We start from the raw sequence: 7,287 nt of genomic DNA on the forward strand, positions 1-7,287 counted from the left end.
AGTGTCCAGGGATCAAATCCCACAAGAAATTATAATTCTGCCCTTTTGTATCAAAAGATTCCTTTATGGACGATGTCTACAGGCCTTCTTTGCATCGCCCGGTGCATCGCCTGATGCTGCAATCGGCAATGGGGCTGAGTTTCAAAGGCTGGGCTTTGCAGGGCCAAGGGTCTAATGGATCCTCTGCATGTTGGGATGGTCCAGAAGCCCTAGTGGTGGTCTACCTTATGGTTCAATCCATTTCACCATCAGGGTTCCAGGCAGGCTGCATCTGGCTGTCCAGAATACCCTGATGAATAGTGCACAGGGTTTTGCAGATCTGAAATCTTGTGTTTCAGCCACATGCAAGGTTGAAACAATATGCCAAACAGGGTTTCAGGGCTGTACCCACCTAGGGTTAGGTCTCAGCAGCCCTGGCTTGCAGTCTGGGCTTCATCCAGCAACGAGAAGGGGGTCAAGGCTGTGCATGCATGCATGAATAGAATTCGGCCAAGGGACCAGCATATCAGATTTTTATTTTTCAACATAGATCACAGATTCACCATGCACAAGGTCTGCATGGCTGATCTGGACCAAGACTGGGCAAACCTAAGCTGTTTTGGGATGCCCAGGGTTGAAAAACACAGTATGCAAAAGGGAAAGAATGGTGAACAGCAGGTATGCAGGGAATTTTATACCTGAAACAGAGCTGAGAAGAAGCTCGGATGAGCTAGGGGAGGAGCTGGCAGCAGCCCTTCTTCTTCCTTCCTTCTTCCTCCTTCTCCTTCCTCTTCTTTCTCTCTCTTCTTCCCTCTCTTCTCTCTTTCGAATTCAGGTACAGCCAAGGGTTCTAAATGAACCAAATGGCCTCCTATTTATAGAATTAAGGCCCACTGAGGTCTGCTTGTTTGGTTAAGTCTCATTTAAAAACTCAGTTTTAAACCGATTCTGTTCAGTCCTGAGTGCACAGGTGGGGTCCACACTGAACCAAGGGTATGAGGTGGTCCCTCAGAGTCCCCTCTATCACTGGAGAGTGTCTGATCATGTCGTTAACCGGTCAAAAATAAAACCCTAAAGGCTAAATTACTAAGATGACAGTGATGAAAATTAAAATGCAATAAATCTGATTTTAAACTAAGAACAAAAGAAACAACTCTAAACTAACAATTCTGTGCAAATACAGGAGAAGACTATCTTTAGGGTTCGAATCCCCAATGGGTAGCTATTCAATTTGGTTGCATGCTTTGGTTTATTATAACCACAGGCCTAATAATATCACAGAGTATAGGGTTCCTCCTAGGTATGGACTATCTTGACGAGTACTATCGTCGTTTGCTTATAAGGCTTGGCACGCTTAGTTCGTTCAGCTATAACCCATCACCAGTACAATCACATAAGAACAAAATACCATTGCTTGAATGAAAAATAATGAATCACAGAAACAGGATTTTTCTACTAAATACATCAATTAAAATCATCCAAATAGGGATGGGGTCTCAACATCTAGCAATCAAGCATACAAACCAGAATTTTTAAATAACAAACATCATTAGTTCATCTACACCTAAAGATAGAAAGAACTTAGCCAATCATGGTGGAAGGCGACAAAGGACAGCAATGGTGATGATGATCCATGAAGCTAGAACGGTGATCTTCCTCCTCTCTTTCTTGCCAAACCCAAGATCCAAAAATAAAACAAAAAAGAAACAAAAGAAGAAAGATGAAATAAGAAGAAGAAGAAGAAAAGAGGGCACGGCTAATGGCTATCGAATCGAATGGGATCCCTTCTCTAATCTCTCCGTGGGTTTACGTATCTCTCGCTGTTTAAAGAAAAGAAGTTTAATAATAAGAAAGCATGAGAGATAGAGGAGATGTAGGAATACAGAATCCAGTGAGTGAATGTGAGAGAGAGAGAGAGAGAGATGGGATAAAACTAGGAAAGGTGGGATAATCCGAGGCTGTTTTTTGTAGTTGGTTTTTAAAAAGAATAATAAAAAAAAGAAACAAGAAAGGAGAACGTGGGAGATGGAGGAGAGGTAGAGGGAGATGGGGATTAGGAAACCAAGAGAGAAAAAGAGAGGGAGAGAAAGAAAGAAAGAGAGAGAGAGAGAGAGAGAGAGAGAGAGAGAATTGAAGTTGGAATAGAGGAATAATCCGTAGTAGATGAGAGGGAGATATTAGGGAGGAGAGAGAGAGAGAGTTTAATCTTAAATTATCAATTTTGATCAAAATTCTCTTTTTAAGAATCTCTCTTCTCGCTGGTCCCGGGTGGACCCAACCTGAGAATCAAAGTTGCTCCAATTAATATTCCGGATAGTATGAGCCCAATATCGGATATCTTCTGAAGATTTCTCATTTTTATGAAATGACGATTAAGCCCTTGGATCTTCAGTGAAACTTCTTCCCATCTCTCCCTTGATCACATGTGAGTCGATCCATGGGTAGGCTGGTGTTTGTGTAGCATTGAACTCCTCCAATCTAGTTTTCTCAATTTAATCTTAAAAAATGCACTTTTTCTCCAATTCTTTCAATATGCCAAAAATACCCCTGTATCCTGAAAAAGACAGAAAATACCCAAGGTAGCTCCATTCTAAGCAGATAAAATGCAGAATTAAATGGGATAATTTCACACATAAATGTGTTCATCAAATACCCCCACACTTAGATTTTGCTAATCCTCAAGCAAAAAGAAAATAAAGAAAACAACAAAATAAAACATAACTCACTTTCGTAGGAATCACGGTTGTACTTAGCATGTGCAATAAGCCTTTAAACCCCTAGGTTACCCCTAGTGGACGAGTTTTGTCTCGTGAGTGTTTGCAAGGAATATACACACAAAATTCATGATGCAAGTTTAAATTTTGACAATTGGATAAGAAACACATATCAAACCCGAAACTAAGATGCCCTACTTAAGATCAAGAAGACAAAGGTACCCCCACATTTGAGCTCTTATTACCCAGTATTGATTTTAGCAACAGATACGCATCCTAATTAGGGAATCTCCCCATATCTTCCAAACACCACCTTACTTAAGGTAAGACCACTCCTGACATCGAGGGCACCAAGGACTTTAGGCTTCGGAACATTTTTTACCATACAATTGTACCAAGGCAATGACATTTTTTTTTTTTTTTTTCAAAACAGTGAACTCCATTTGTTACTCCACTACTGCTCCTCAAATGCCATGCAGGGTCACTAAACAAGACACCCGAGCTACTTGGTAGCTTTGTTTCTTACATATATATCCACAAGGATAGTGATGCTAGAGTTCCTTTTCAGAGGTTTCACCCCAAGGAGTGTCGATCAAGTCACCTTGCTTCTTGAGGCGGAGTGCCCTGTCTAGCCCCAAGGAATTCAACTCTTACTTTTATTTATTCTTTATTTATTTATTTATTTATTTTTATTTTTTATTTTTTAATTACGTGATTCTCAGATCCGTGCAATGTTCTGGCTTTTTAAGCTTTCTAGAAGGCTAATGTAACGAGCTTTAAGCCAATCACTCCCAAGCCAGATGGCTTTAGGGGATTGAGTGTGAAACACTCCTCGGGCTTATTCACTCGAACCAAAAAGGCTACAAGCCCAAACTGGATTCAAGAATACAAGTAATAATAACCTAACTGATCACTCCAACCGTTTTACGCGAGACTCCGGGCTTGTGGCCTAGATGCCCCGGTTACTAAGTTGAAGCAATAGAACTAATCTCTCATGAATTTTTTTTTTTTATGTCACGCCAAATCTAAACTTGGTCTCAGCTCCTAACCAAAAGCTCAAAGAAACACAAGACATCTAAGTGGTCTGTCCCTTCGACAAGATAGGGCTCTTATTGTCTGAGTCAAAACCCTCCTTAGGATATATATTACTTACTGTTCTCTCAACAGGGTTTTCATTACTTCAGATTAGGGTTCCTAAGTCTCTTTCTCCCGTGTTTTGCGTCAAAGTTACAGAGAGACATGTAAAACTTACCAACAGCCAAAAAGTAAAAATCTGTCAATCGGTCTCACACCCCCCCATACATAAAGTATGTAGTGTCCTCAATGCATGCAGAAGAATAAAAACAGGGATAAGGGGAGGAGTGTACCAGAAATCAGCAATATACGATAGAATAGTGCATCCAGCAAGCAGTAGCAGCTACCTAAAAAAACAAAAACCAACAAACACAAAAACAAAAGTACTAAAGAAAGAAAGAAAGAAAAAAAAAATAGTGGGTTGCCTCCCATAGAGCGCTAAGTTTAGAGTCTTCAGCCAGACTCAGACTGACTCATGGAGGGTCAAGGATCAATTCATACCAAGGAACCGGTTTAGAAGAAGGTTGGGGAGATGTAACCAAAGGGGGAACCGGCTCAAACCTAACTATCCAAGGTGGCCGTTCTGAAGAGGGTGAAAAATCTAGCAAAGTATGCACCTCTTTAGTGTATGCCTCAGACTCATCTCCATAGTACTGTAAAGGGTCATCAATAAGCATGTGTGATGTGTGATCCGCCACAACTTCATCTAATAAATCCAATGCAAAGCAATCCTCTTCTCTAAAGGACCCTAAGGATGCATTGAAGATGTTGAGCCTAAGCTTCTTATTCCCAAAAGAGATGTCCATGGCGCCCGATCTATAATTTATGCAAGCATTTGCAGTAGCTAAGAAGGGGCACCCTAAAATGATAGGGGGAAGCTTGGCTGTGGTGGCTGTATCCATATCCAGGACAAGGAAGTCCACAGGAAAGTATAATTCTTCCACCTTCAATAAAACATCTTCTAACAACCCACGGGGTGTTTTGATTGAACGGTCAGCCAACTGAAGGATGACCTCAGTGGGTTTCAAATCTCCTAAACCAAATCTGTCATAGACTAAACTAGGCAAAATATTCACACTAGCCCCTAAATCAAGTAGTGCCCTACTTATGGAGAGATCTCCAATGATGCAAGAAATAAGAGGCGCACCTGGGTCCTTAAACTTAGGGGGTAGGTGGTTGGAAATTACATAGCTAACCTGTTTAGTCAAATGGATGGTCTTAGGGATTTGAGTTCTCAACTTACGCTTTTGGGTATATAGATCTTTCAAAAACTTAGCGTAAGCAGGAACTTTCTTGATAGCATCCAAGAGGGGGAGATTGATGCAAATTTGTTGGAACAAGTCTATCATCTCTTGCATCTTTGCACCCTTTTTATCCAAATAGTTTGGGGCTGATGTTTGAAGGGCTTCGGGAAAAGGAACCTTTGGAATGTAAGAGTCAGGTGTTGGTCCTTCCACAATGGGAATGCGCAATCCCTTTCTTGGGAACTGATGAGTGGGTTTCACAGGTGGTGTTTCAGTAATGGACTCATGCGTTTCTACACCACCACCAGAATTCTCTAGGGTTGACTCAGCCTCTCTTTGGCTTTGAGACTTAGTAGGCAATGTCTCATTAGTGGCTAAGGGTGCATCAGATTTTTCCACCCTTTTGTCGCACCTTAGGACTGTGACCGATTGGACTTGCTCTTTCCCTCGATCCGTTTGACTATTTAGGTTACCTATTGACTGACTTGGCAATTGGCCAGCCTCCCTCCTACTTATAGCATTGGCTAGCTGACCTAGTTGGTTCTCTAGCTTATTAATGGACTGAGTATGTGAGTGAAGCAGTTGTGTGTTCTGTTCGAGTCCACTTAATGCTTTTAGCACCTTTTCCTCAAATGATTGATTCTGTTGGGGTTGAGGATATGATGGTTGTCCACCCATATAGGCATTGATTTGAACATTAAATGGTGGCCTATATGGTGGGTTTGGATGATTATTAGGTACTGAGTTTCTCCGTGAAAAGTTTAGGTGGTTTCGTCATCCTGGGTTATAAGTACTGGAAAAGGGATCATTACCTAGTGTAGGGAAACTTTGAGCCGTTTGCACCTGTTCCTGAATAAACTCAGGGTATTGTGCAACCAAAGGGCAGTTTGTCATATAGTGACTAGGGCTAGCACATAGGGCACAAGCTTCAGTCTGATTGGGTGGAGAGAAACTCATTGGGAAAGGGGACATAGGATGCTGCCCTATAGACATCAAATAGTCCAATTTCTTGGACAACATATCAACCTTAGCAATCATCTCTGCAGTTGGATTGATCTCATAGGGACCAGCCTTCTTTGGTTGCCCAATGTGTGGAATCTCAGTCCGAGAGGCTGAAGCATGATGTTGGGAATTCTCACTTAGGGTTTCAAAAAGATCCCATGCTTCCGTCTCATTCTTGTGCATAAATGTTCCACCATAAGAGGAGTCTACCATCTGCCTATATCGGTCATGGAGGCCATCATAAAAGCACTGAACTAACTGCCATTTTGGGTTAGCGTGATGGGGATACTTCCTAAGTAATTCCTTGAGTCTCTCCCACGCTTCATGAAATTGTTCGCCCTCTAATTGGGAGAAACTAGTAATGGCTCTTCTAAGGCTATTAGTCCGACCAATGGGGAATAATTTTTTCAAAAATTCTTGCTGCATCCCCATCCATGTAGAAATCCTAACCGAATCTAGGGAATGAAGCCAGTGTTTGGCTTTGAGGAGAATGGGAATAGGACTAACTTTAGGGCATCTTCAAAGAGGTTTTGGATTTTGACTGTAGAGCACACCTCTAAGAACTCATCAAGATGCTTGTAAGGCTCCTCATTAGCAAGTCCATAATAGGATGGTAACATCTGTATGATGCTGGACTTGATCTCATATTGAGCTGCCTAAATGGCAGGCAGCTGAATACAAGATGTAGGGGTATAGGCAGTTGGAGTGAAGTGCTTACTCAACGGTCTTCTTGGCTGGTCACCCATTTTATTATTATTAAAAAAAAAAACACTTAAAAATAAAAATCAGAACTAAAAAGTAAAAAAAATAACTAATTTAAAACTAACAAAAATACTTACCTGGTGTTGGCGGTTGCACAATTCCACGTGCTGCCCCCGATGAACGGTTACACATATGAGCTTAAGGGGTTGGGGGAATTAAAATTAAACCTAAACACCCAATCTAATGTGGAATAAAATAAAAAAAATTACATAAAATAACCCTAATTACATAACGTCTGGGAAATAGAAATAACCCAAATGGACAGCTTGTCCTACTAGATCTAATTAGCTTCCTGCACAAACAAAGAGAATGTTAAGTATACTAAAATTAACCTAATAAAGTACTTACAAATAATAATAAAAATTTTGCAATTGTGAAATTAAAGCTAAAACAAAGTAATACAAAACAACTCAATCAATCTTAGCAATCATGCTTCGGTTCCCCGGCAACGGCGTCAAAATTTGATCGTGTGATTAACCGGTCAAAAATAAAACCCTAAACTAATCTAACAA

The 7,287-nt window shown here is 40.8% G+C and overlaps 1 non-coding gene across 1 annotated transcript; it reads left to right on the forward strand.

Moving 5' to 3' along the window:
* The first annotated feature begins 6,286 nt into the window (after positions 1–6,286).
* On the forward strand, positions 6,287–6,391 carry LOC122663444. The gene has a single exon (XR_006333116.1). It is a non-coding gene; the product is annotated as a small nucleolar RNA R71 (small nucleolar RNA).
* The last annotated feature ends 896 nt before the right edge of the window (positions 6,392–7,287 follow it).

This window comes from Telopea speciosissima, chromosome 5 (genome assembly GCF_018873765.1).
Source record: "Telopea speciosissima isolate NSW1024214 ecotype Mountain lineage chromosome 5, Tspe_v1, whole genome shotgun sequence".
Classification (NCBI taxonomy): domain Eukaryota; kingdom Viridiplantae; phylum Streptophyta; class Magnoliopsida; order Proteales; family Proteaceae; genus Telopea; species Telopea speciosissima.